This window comes from Rhinopithecus roxellana, chromosome 4 (assembly GCF_007565055.1).
Source record: "Rhinopithecus roxellana isolate Shanxi Qingling chromosome 4, ASM756505v1, whole genome shotgun sequence".
NCBI lineage: Eukaryota > Metazoa > Chordata > Mammalia > Primates > Cercopithecidae > Rhinopithecus > Rhinopithecus roxellana.
The window spans coordinates 171019988-171032799 of record NC_044552.1 but is presented as its reverse complement, the minus strand read 5'-3'; the positions used below and the strand labels follow the sequence as shown (position 1 = coordinate 171032799).

At 41.6% G+C, this 12812-nt stretch overlaps 1 protein-coding gene across 2 annotated transcripts in view; it reads left to right on the top strand.

Annotated features, from left to right (window-relative positions):
* Positions 1–12812, top strand: part of LOC115891968 (triadin-like) — a 134267-nt gene that overhangs the window by 66141 nt on the left and 55314 nt on the right. The window lies entirely within an intron of this gene.

Here is a 12812-nt window from a genome sequence, read left to right as displayed (position 1 = left end):
GGTTCATTGTTCAACTCTATGAACCCACAAGCTAACACGTCTAGGAACTTACATTTTCTTACCCCTGAAATGGGGATAACATCTTGCTTTGTATTCTGCAAAATTTTTGACTTTGATTCTTTTTATCCAATGAGACAAATTTTAGGGCACCAAATAAACAGACTGGAAAAGATATTTCACCTACACCACATTTCTTACTTAGTGTAACATCCAAATAATGTTCAAACAATACTATGTACATCTGTCAATGTTTGACACAATAGCTGAACACTGCTCTGAATTACATAGAATAAGGGTTTATTATGTCATTTATGAATTCATGGTAACTGATTAATCTGTGTAAGGCTGTTGCAGTGCATCTGGTGTTGAGTGGAAAGTAGTCACGGTGGAAATTGGGAAGGGAAGATGGATAGAATGGGAGGGAATTGGGACAAACTGAAACTGACAAGAACAAACTGGAAGACTTGTTTGTCTCTCACCACCACAAATTACAATTATGCGGATGAGCTGCAGGATAAATTGATGCCTTTCCCCCACGGAACTGCACATGCACCTGGCCAGGATTTGGAGATGCTGAAGGAGCCAGCCCAGTGCGAGCTGGAGATGTGGCGGCTGTTGCCACACAACAAGGGCAGCTGGACTCTTTGGGATCATGAGCGTGAGCTGCAAAAGCACCTGCCCTACACCAACTTCAGACAATAAATAATGGCTTCATTATTGCCACATTTGTGCCTTCCAAAACTTGCAAAAATGTCTTGTCTCCAACTGTTACCTGAAAACATACATATAAGGGAATTCTGGGAAGATAGTTCCAGCTTAGCGCTTTGAGAGTGTACAAAATCTTCATATAGGACCACAATATCATCTAACAGCTGAAAGAGGATACTTGTGAGAGTGAAATGGAGAGCGATTAAGATTTACCTCAGGACATCAGACACAAACCAAGACATATGATCGCTCTGTTATCCACATTGACTTTAGTTCTTGTCTTAATTTAATTTAATGTAACTTAATTTAGGAGAGCTAAGTAATTAAACATGAGGCCAAAGTACATAAGAAAGCGGCAGCCCTTTATTGCAAATATGCACACACTCTCCAGCGAGGTTCCCTGGTCCTCAGGTATGGGGGCCAGGGAAGTCCCGCCGGCGCTCTTGGGTGGGGCCCAAGAAGTCACACTGACTCCTGGCGGCAGTGGACTTTTATGCATTGGTACTGGAAGGGGGAGGGCAGTGGGTGGGATAAGGGCGTGATAGGGGCGTCTCCATAGGCGTGGCCCGGTAAGTTTCGATCTCTTCCGAGCGATATCACCTGGCGCATGCTCAGTTGATCTGCATCTTCCCCGTGCGGGCTGCATTTTCCTGCGTGCGGGAAAGTTGGTGAGGAAGAACCTGGAAGCAACAGGGGCGGTGCCTTCTTGTTTACCTTCCTCCATCTTGTCCCTTCTCCCTTACCCAGTTCCCTCCTCAAAGAAGAATGTCTTTGGAAACCGTAAGTGGGAGGGTGGGGGGACAGAGGAACATTGCTCTCTAAGTAATTGAGGCTAGGGAGTTACAAAGGCTGCTGGAGATCTTCCCTCCAAGCTTCCACAGACTCAGCCATCCACAGACTCAGCCAGAGAGACCACCCTCTCAGAAAATGAAGGGGTGTCTTGATAATGTATTCTGATCTTTTGGGGTCTGAATTTGTAGGCTTTGGTTGAAATTTCTTACACATTTCTTTTGCTTTATTTATGAAGTGACAACTTTCTCTCTAAACAATCAATAGTGCAAACAAATAGGATTTATAAAGAAATGACTACAAACTAAGGTATTAGTGGACGTTGATGATTTTCCTCTAGGTCAGAATGTACAGCAATAGAGTGTGGTAAATCTCCTCCTTCCTAAGAACAAGGATCATCATTCATTAGCGTCCTCATCCATAAGAGAAAAACACCATTATATGGTTGTACCAGCGTGTCTCAAAGCGCATTTGGTAATTTTTGCAAGCATTCCACAAAATATATTTACTTCAAACCAATATTGTAAGAATTAAATACAATAATCTATGTAAAACATACGTGCCTGGCACATAGGAGAGACTCATTAAACGTAACTTGAATTTGAATCTTATTACCAGGAAGTAAGATCCGTAATCTGAGAAGAGAGCCAGCAAGGACATAATGGTAGGAACCATCAATTTCTTATGAAAAGTCTTGCAGACATCTCCTGATGTGCCTTTTAAATAGATTTTCTAATGAGGTGTGCCATTTATCTACTGCTCTTGGAAATTAATTTTCCTGACTTTTTTTCTTTTCTTGGCACTTAGCCCAGTTAAGCAGGTGCACTGTTTGTCAGGCTATGAGTTTAGCAGAGTAAAATCATTTAGGGAAGGCCCAAAGTCAGTCAGAAAGTACAAATTTAACATTTGATTTTTTACACACACACACACGAATATGTTATTACTTTTTAGGAAACATGGAAGACTGAAATACTAAATGCAACATTTAGGACTCTATCAACTCTCATGTGTACTGAGTTTTCAAGAAGCACATTTTGTGTGTTTCTTATTCTGATTCAAGTCTTATCTCAAATCCCGTATTTTCTGCTCGCTGCCCCAGGCCTATTTGGTTCTCTTGGTCATTACACCTAAAAAGATGCATTTTACTACCCAACTTCAGTCTATCTATAAGTACCTGAAGGAAACAAAGAGTTCTATAATTCAATATTTCCCAGACTCTAATAGAAAGTATATTGATTCTTCATGAAATGAGGAAAAAGATAAAGAAAAATGTATTCATTTTTAAGAAGTGTTCTTAATTCTTAGACTATATTGTTCCTACATTTTTAGTCTTAAAATTCTCTTTTGAAATTGTGGTAAAACCAGATATTGTTTTTATTATTGTTTTAATAAAGGCAAGAGCCTGAGATGGCAGAATCACTTGAGCCCAGGAGGTGGAGGTTGTACTGAGTTGAGATTGTGCCACTGCACTCAAGCCTAGGTGACAGAGTGAGACCCTATCTCAAAAAAATAAAAATAAAAATAAAAATAAAATAAAAGCCCACAAAAAACAAAGTTTCTAAAACGAAACCTCAACTTCATTAAACAAATATGTATTAAATAATTAGTCAGAATATGTTAGTTGCTGTAGTATCTCCTCTCCACTAATCTGTTAAATTTATAATACAGTGATCTAAGTAAATCATCCAACTGAAGTAGTAAAATATTTTGACTTTTATGCTACCAGAAAATTATTTCTGTTGAATCTTAGCTTGGAAACAAATCTATGGAAATCTATAAACCTACAAAAACCATGTGTTCCCATTTCTTATTATATGCATAGATTCAAATCTTGTTTATATTTAACATGGGCTTTTCTTTAGAAGAGAAAAGCAAATTCAATAGTCACACCTTTTATTTATATTTATTAATAAAAGTATAGTATGATGCCCTAATTTTCATGTGGATACTTGACAGGGGTAAAAGAAGCCTGAGATATTTTTTAATTTTGCTTTGAAATATAAAGTGCTCGTTATTTGACATAGGTCTGGCTCCAGTTAGCTGGAAATAGTCCAGGTTTAAACATCTGTCACACAATTTTGCTGGTAAAAAAGTTGGTTGATTGGGGTCATATTGAGTAAGAGAGGTGAAATATGCATCTATTTGTATTCAGTAATGTTCCTTTTGCCTCAAGAAGTAACAGTTGAGTAACAGCAAGAGTAACTTAGTTTTACATTACCATAAACTATGATATACTGAAATAACCACATAATTGTAACTGGGGAAGCTTGCGTTTAATTTCATTAGGTCCCACACAAGTGCACATTTCTAAACTACTGAAGTAAGTTAATAGTAAAGATGAGTGTGGAAAAATTTCAATTGAGAAAGTTTTTTAAAGCAGAGGGAAAATGCCCATGCCTCAGATATTGAAAAGCAAGGATTGGAGCCACAATATGACTATTCAAATGTAGATTAGCAAAGTGACAGTCATTTCCTTCTGCAGTCAATAAAACAATTAGCTCACCAAAAGTGCTTTTAAATCAGGATCTTAGCTTTTCCTTTGGTTTAAAAGCATCTAAATATCCAACAATACTTGCAGATGCAAGTATTTTATTTTTTCAAAATTGCAAATCAAATGGATTTTATCTTTTAGAATCCAATGTACTTCAGGAGTTTTGCATCCTACCCTTTATTTTATTTTATTTTTTTGCATGTGTCTCACTCTCTTAGTCTCTTTTGCTGATATAACAAAATACCATAAACTGGATAGCTTATAAACAGACATTTATTTCTCACAATTCTAGTGGCTGGGAAATTCCAGATCAAATTGCCAGCAGTTTTGCTATCTGGTGAGAGCCAACTTTCTAGCTCATAGGCTTCTTGCTGTGTCCTCACATCATGGAAGGGGTGAGCTCTGTTAGACCTCTTTTATAAGGGCACTGATTCTGTTTGTGAGGGCTCTGCCCTCAGGACCTAATTGCCTCCAAAGGCCACAACTCCAAAAACTATCTTGCACAGTTCACTCACATCACTGTGAAGAGACCACCAAACAGGCTTTCTGTGAACAACAAGGCTGTTTATTTCACCTGGGTGCAGGCGGGGCTGAGTCTGAAAAGAGAGTCAGCGAAGGCAGATGGGATGGGGCCATTTTATAAGATTTGGGTAGGTAAAGGAAAATTATAGTCAAAGGGCAGTTGTTCTCTGGCGGTCAAGGGTGGGGTTCACGAGGTGCTCAGTGGGGGAGCTTTTGAGCCAGAATGAGCCAGGAGAAGGAATTTCACAAGGTAATGTCATCAGTTAAGGCAGGGACTGGCCATTTTCACTTCTTTTGTGGTGGAATGTCATCAGTTAAGGCAGGAACTGGCCATCTGATGTCTATGTGCAGGCCATAGGGGATATGATGGCTTAGCTTGGGCTCAGAGGCCTGACATTCCTGTCTTCTTATATTAATAAGAAATATAAAACAAAATAGTGGTAAAGTGTTGGGATGGTGAAAATATTTTGGGGGTGGTATAGAGAGATAATGGGCAATGTTTCTCAGCACAGCTTCAAGCAGGATTAGGGGCAGCGTGAGAACCTGGAGTGGGAGAGATTAAGCTGAAGGAAGATTTTGTGGTAAGGGGTGATATTGTGGGGTTGTTAGAAGAAATATTTGTCATATAGAATTATTGGTGATGGCTGGGATACGGTTTTGTATGAACTGAAAAACTAAATGGAATAAGAGAAGGAGAAAAACAGGTATTAAAGGACTAAGAATTGGGAGAACCCAGGACATCCAATTAGAGAGTGCCCAAGGTGGTTCAGCATCATTACTTGCTTGGTTGGTGAGTTTTTAGGCTCTATCCAAGTTTTTGGGGTGCAGTTCAAGTTGGGCTGGTGTCTGGAATGAGACTGGGGCCTAATAAAAAGGAATGTCCATACAGGAGCTCAAATGGGCTGTACCCTGTAGCATTCCAAGGACAGGCCCAAATTCTGAGAAGGGAAAGCGGTAAAAGTATCATCCAGTCCTTTTTAAGTTGGTGGCTGAGCTTGGTGAGGTGTGTTTTAAAAAGACCATTAGTTCATTCTACCTTTCCTGAAGATTGAGGACGGTGAGGTATATAAAGATTTCACTGAATTCCTAGAGCCTGAAAAACTGCTTGGGTGATTTGACTAATAAAGGCTGGTTCACTATTGGACTGTACGGAGGTGGGAAGGCCAAACCAAGGAATTATGTCTGACAGAAGGGAAGAAATGACCACGGTGGCCTTCTCAGACCCTGCGGGAAAGGCCTCTGCCCATCCAGTGAAAGTGTCTACCCAGACCAAGAGTTATTTTACTTTTCTGACTCAAGGCATGTGAGTAAAGTCCTGGGCAGGGACAAATCCCCGAGTTTGGTGTGTAGGGAAGGGAGAGGGCCTGAACAATCCCTAGAATAGCAGATGGAACACTGAGAAGTGATTTCCTTGAGGATAGATTTCCACGATGGAAAGGAAATGAGAGGTTCTAAGAGGCAGACTAGCGGCTTGTAACCTACATGGAAGAGGTTATGAAATGATGACAGAATGGAATGGGCCTGTGAGGCTGGAAGGGGATGTTTTCCTTGGTCCAAGAACCATTTGCCTTATGTGGGAAGAGATTGATAGGTGGAAGTTTCAGTGGGGGAGTGGCTGGGAGTGACCAGATGAGAAGGAGAAAAGCCGCTGTGAGGACTAGTAGTTGAAACGCTAGCTGGTTTTTCAGTTACCTTATCAGCATAAGCATTGTCCTGATCGATGGGATCTGATGTCTTTTGATGGCTGCATTTTTAGCGACCTTACCAGCATAGGCATTGTCCTAAGCGATGGGATCTGATGCCTTTTGATGGCCTTTGCACTAAATGACTACAGCTTCCTTTGGAAGTAAATTGGCTTTGAGAAGCATTTTTATTAAAGAGGCATTAATAATGGAGGACCCTTGCATAGTGAGGAAATTTCTTTCTGCCCATATAACAGCATGGTGGTGCAGGATATGGACGGCATATTTAGTCAGTATAAATGTTGACATGTAGTCCCTTTGCAAGAGTGAAGGCCCTAGTTAAGGCAGTGAGTTTGGCTTGCTGAGAGGTAGTGGAGAGGGGCAGAAGGTATATGCGTCAGGTGTGAGGAAGAAAATAGGTTTTGGAAGTTATGAGAACTGTAGAGAGTGAGTTGAGCATAGTTTGTGATTTTGCGGGCTTCTAAAAGTATTAAAGCAGGCCGGGCGCAGTGGCTCAAGCGTGTAATCCCAGCACTTTGGGAGGCCGAGACGGGCGGATCACGAGGTCAGCAGATCGAGACCATCCTGGCTAACGCGGTGAAACCCTGTCTCTACTAAAAAATACAAAAAACTGGGCCGGGCGCGGTGGCTCAAGCCTGTAATCCCAGCACTTTGGGAGGCCGAGACGGGCGGATCACAAGGTCAGGAGATCGAGACCATCCTGGCTAACACGGTGAAACCCCGTCTCTACTAAAAAATACAAAAAACTAGCCGGGCGAGGTGGGGGGCGCCTGTAGTCCCAGCTACTCAGGAGGCTGAGGCAGGAGAATGGCGTGAACCCAGGAGGCGGAGCTTGCAGTGAGCTGAGATCTGGCCACTGCACTCCAGCTTGGGTGACAGAGCGAGACTCCGTCTCAAAAAAAAAAAAAAGAAAAAAAAAATACAAAAAACTAGCCGGGCAAGGTGGGGGGCGCCTGTAGTCCCAGCTACTCGGGAGGCTGAGGCAGGAGAATGTCGTAACCCCAGGAGGCGGAGCTTGCAGTGAGCTGAGATCCGGCCACTGCACCCCAGCCTGGGCGAGACCCTGTCTCAAAAAAAAAAAAAAAAAAGGTATTAAAGCAGCGGCAGCCACTGTACACAGACATGAGGGCTAGGTTAAAACAGTAAGGTCAAGTTGTTTGGACAGAAAGTCTACACGGTGTGGTCCTGGCTCTTGTGTAAGAATTCTGACTTGACTGAAGTAATGGGGGCTGTCTGTGAAGATTTGCAGCAGTACAGCCCCGGTAATTTGCTGAGCCTGATGGGTGTCAGGGTCAGTCCAAGTGAAAGCAAAGAGAGGCTGGGATGAAGAGTGCAAAGGAATAGTAAAGAAAGCATGTTTGAGATCCAGAACAGAATAATGGGTTGTGGATGGAGGTATTGAGGAGAGTATATGGTTTGGCACCATGGGGTGGCTAGGCAAAACAATTTGGTTGGTAAGGTGCAGATCCTGAACTAACCTGTAAGACTTGTTTCGTTTTAGGACAGGTAAAATGGGGGAATTGTAAGGGGAGTTTATAGGCTTTAAAAGGCCATGCTGTAGCAGATGAGTGATAACAGGTATTTATCCTTTTAAAGCATACTGTGGGATGGGATAGTGACATTGAGCAGGGTACGGGTGATTAGGTATTAATGGGATGGTGAGAGGTGCATGATCAGTCACCAAGAAGGGAGTAGAGGTGTCCTATACTTGTGGTTTAAGGTGGGGAGATACAAGGGGAAGATGCCAAGGGGGCTTTGGGTTGGGAAGAAGGGTGGCAATGAGATGTGGCTGTAGTCCAATAATAGTCAGGGAAGCAGATAATTTGGTTAAAATGTCTCAGCCTAATAAAGGAACTGGGCAGGTGGGGATAACTAAAAAAGAGTGCATAAAAGAATGCTGTCCAAGTTGGCACCAGAGTAGGGGAGTTTTAAGAGGTTTAGAAGCCTGGCCTTCCATACCCGCAACATTATGGAGGCAAGGGAAACAGGCCCTTGAAAAGAAGGTAATGTGGAGTGGGTAGCCTCCGTATTGATTAAGAAGGGGACGGACTTACCCCCACTGTGAGAGTTACCCAAAGTGTCTGTGATGGTCCATGGGGCTTCCGAGGCAATTGGGCAGTGTCAGTCTTCAACCGCTAAGCCAAGAAGATCTGGGAAGGAGTCTGAGAGCCTTGGGCCAGAGTTCCAGGGGCTCTGGGAGTGGCTGCTGGGTGAGTTGGCCAGTCCGATTTCCAGTGGGGTCCTGCACAGATGGGACACGGCTTAGGAGGAATCCTGGGCTGCGGGCATTCCTTGGGCCAGTGGCCAGATTTCTGGCACTTATAGCAAGCTCTTGGGGGAGGAGGTTCTGGAGGACCCCTGGCAGCTGTGGTTCAGGGTTTGGCGTTCTTGTGTGCTGGAGATGTGGCTGAGGTTTGTCTTACAGTGGAGGCAAGGAATTGTAACTCAGAAATGCATTGCTACTTGGCTGCCTCTACTTTATTACTGTACACCTTGAAGGCAAGGTTAATTAAGTTCTGTTTTGGGTTTTGAGGGCTGGAATTTAATTTTTGGAGTTTTATTTAATATTGGGAGTGGATTGGGTAATAACATGTATATTAAGACAGCCTATTGACCTTTTAGGGTCTAGGGCTGTAAAGCGTCTCAGGGTTGCTGCCAAACAAGCCATGAACTGGGCTGGGTTTTTCATATTTGATGAAAAAGAACGTAAACACTAACTGATTTGGGATAAAGAAAAAGGAGCATTAACCTTGATTGTGCCTTTAGCTCCAGCCACCTTTTTAAGAGGAAATTACTGGGCAGGTGGAGGAGGGCTAGTTGTGGAACAAAACTGTAAGCCAGATCAGGTGTGAGGAGGGGTGGTGATAAAAGGATTATAGGGTGGAGGAGCGGAGGCTGAGGAAGAATTGAGACCTAGCTTGGCCTGGCGATGAGCAGCCTGGGGAGGAGGGGAGAGGTCAGACGGGTCTATATAAAAGGAAGATTGGAAAGAGGAAAGACTCAGAGACGCTTGGGGTTGGGACTGAGGGGACAGGCAGGAGGAAAAGAAGGAAGATTTGGGAAGAGTTGCATTGGGAACAGAAACTAGGGAGGTACTGATGTGTAAAAGAATGCCTTTATGTTGGGCACCTCAGACCACTTGCCCATTTTATGACAAGAATTATTTAGGTCTTGTAGGATGGAAAAACCGAAAGTGCCATTTTCTGGCTATTTGGAACAACTGTCTAGTTTGTATTGGGGTCAAGTGGCATTGAAGAAGAAAATAAGGCATTTAGGTTTTAGGTCAGATGTGAGTTGAAGAGGTTTTAAGTCTTTGAGAACACAGGCTAAGGGAGAAAAGCGAGGAATGGAGGGTGGAAAGTTGCCCATAGTGAAGGAGGCAAGTCCAGAGGAAAGAGAGAATAGAGACAGGGAGAGAAGGGGTGGAGGGTGCTTACCCCCCAGGAAAGTGGAGAAGGGGTAGAGACACAGAGAGAAGGGGTTGGGGGGTGCTTGCCCCCCCAGAAAAGTGGTGCTTGACGCTAAGGGTGAAGGACCAAGGCAGGCGTCCCTGCGTGGTCAGACACCTCTGAAACATGGGTGAATAATCAAGCAGGTGTCCCCGCGTGATTAAACATGAAGGGAAGACTGTCCTCCTGAGTCCGTGACCGGCGCCAGACTTTTGGGTTTACGGATAAAACGCGTCTCCTTTGTCTCTTCCAGAAAAGGAAAGGAACTGAAATTAAGAGAAGGGAGAGATGGGAGTGTGGCTCCAAGATTGAAAGGAGAAAGAGGTTGAGGGATAGTGAGAGGTTGGAGAAGAGAGTAAAAGGAAGCCGCTTACCCAATTTAAAATTGGTGAGATGTTCCTTGGGCTGGTTAGTCTGAAGACCAGAGGTCGTAGGTGGATCTTTCTCACAGAGCAAACAGTAACAGGATAGGGGATTGATCTCAAGGGAGGTCCCCGATCTGAGTCACAGCACCAAACTTCACATTTCACTCAAGTCCGTGTGAAGAGACCACCAAACAGGCTTTGTGTGAGCAACAAGGCTGTTGATTTCACCTGGGTGCAGGTGGGCTGAGTCCGAAAAGAGAGTCAGCGAAGGCAGATGGGGTGTGGCCATTTTATAAGATTTGGGTAGGTAAAGGAAAATTATAGTCAAAGGGCGGTTGTTCTCTGGTGGGCAGGGGTAGGGGTCACGAGGTGCTCAGTCGGGGAGCTTTCGAGCCAGGATGAGCCAGGAGAAGGAATTTCACAAGGTAATGTCATCAGTTAAGGTAGGGACCGGCCATTTTCACTTCTTTGGTGGTGGAATGTCATCAGTTAAGGCAAGAACTGGTCATCTGGATATGTATGTGCAGGTCACAGGGGATATGATGGCTTAGCTTGGGCTCAGAGGCCTGACACTATCACTTTGGTATTTGGATGTCAACATACGGATTTTTGTGGGGGCATAGATATTTAGATCATAGAACTCACTAAAGGAGAGGGATAGACTGGTCATTTTAGTCTAATATTGGTATTATCCAGAAATCATAAGGAGAGAGAATGAGTGAGAGTTAGAGAGAGAAAAGAAAAAGAAGAAGAAGAAGAAAGAAGGAAGAAGGAAGAGGAGGAGGAGGAAAGAAAGAGAGACTGAACAGGAAAAAAGAAGAGGAAAAAATTATATTGCAATTAGCATTTTTGTAAAATCAATCCTCCAAGTGAGGTTAATATTAGAAGCACCATGGGTATTTTATTAACCCAATTTTTTAAATTATACTTTAAGTTCTAGAGTACATGTGCACAACATCACATGTATACATATGTAACAAACCTGCACGTTGTGCACACGAACATTCCTCAAAACATGTTGGTGTGCTGCACCCGTTAGCTCATCATTTACATTAGGTATATTTCCTAATGCTATCCCTCCACCCTCCCCCAATCCCACGACAGGGCCCGGTGTGTGATGTTCCCTTCCTGTGTCCAAGTGTTCTCATTGTTCAATTCACACCTATGAGTGAGAACATGTGGTGTTTGTATTAACTCAACTTTTAATGTCATCATGTTTTGAGGAGTGTTCATTGAGAGTAAAGATAAGAGACTCCAGAGAATTTCAATCTATGTATATGGTCTCTATGTTAAAAATCTCATTGAATGAAAATCTATTCAGACACTTAATTTTGAAGTTAAATCACTTACATAATTTTGATTTATTGTTCAGATGACCATATACAACTATTTAAATATTCTATTTTTAAGATAGAACATTTATTCCTAAGTATGGCAATAGCAAAGTATTCACTTATTTTTAAAGTAAGGCATTTAAATATATGAAAATGAGGTTTCCTCGTACTTTTCTCTTTACAAAAGCATCTGAAAGGTGCTACATTGAAGCATCTCATAATTTATTTCACAATCTGATTACTCAGTCTGAAATCAAATTATTCAATATTTCTATATCTTGCTAAATCATAGTGTTAAATAAAAAATTCATTTTAACGTACATATTTAGTTTCAAGAAAATTTTACAGCATAACTTTTATTCCACATTTTTGTCCATGTGAGGATCTTATATACTGTAAACAAAATTATCAAATGCAAAGAATATAGCACAGTAACTGGATTCAATTTTCATTGGCTTCCACCTCTGCATTTCATTATTAATTTTACCTTTGTTCCTCTCAAATTGCTATCAGTTAGCCAGGTCTTCCTGAATTAATCCTTTAGTATAAATAATTTTAAAGAGTCAATATAAGTGAATATGAAAAGAGGATCTCAAAAAATGAGCCTCTCTTAAAATGCTTCTGTGTGGAAAATCTATTTTTAAAACATAGTTTTAGGACTATAAATTATTACTATTTTGGTTACAACAAAAGTGGCTTATCAGATGCCAAAATATCAAGTGTTGCTTCTGGAACTGAAGCAATTTATACAAATATAGCCATCCTTCCTGCATTTTTCAAGAAAAAATAATAGGAAAATGTGTAATTCCGGTACTATACATTTAGAAACCTCCACTGGCAGGATATAAACTCATCTTAGGGGTTAAATACAGAGGAATAAAGGTGTTGCAATAAAAGTTTTTGGATGTTTTACTTATGTCTCTAATTTTGTCTTTACTTTCAATTTGAAATAAAACAGAAAATAAGAAAGCAATACATTCATGGGAGAATAAAAGGCATTTGGCTCTAAGAGGTTGAAACCCCTTCCCCTGTGATGACAGTAATTAAAAATGGCAGTTCTAACATCATTGAAGTCAATCAAACATACCAAGGACAAGCGGCCCAATTTATGAGAAATTGTTTGGACTTAAAAAGCTCTAAAGTACAATGTCTTGAGTAAACATCAAGTCAATGAAGACACTAAATTTCACTGTCAATGTATGGGCACATATTTTTGTTTATTCATAAGTACCTGTGCCTAGTATTGTTGATGCTGAAAACTCCAGGACCCAAAGTCTCAGAAGACTATTAAATTCACTTTTTTTTGGAAAAAAAAAATACTTTTTGTTTCCAATGAATTCTGCTTAGAAATAAATGAGCATTTCTACCCTACATCCTTAGGAAATAGTTGACTATTACAAATAATGCCAGACCTTGAGCCCAAACTGTTTCATAAGCCTTTGTATTCTCTG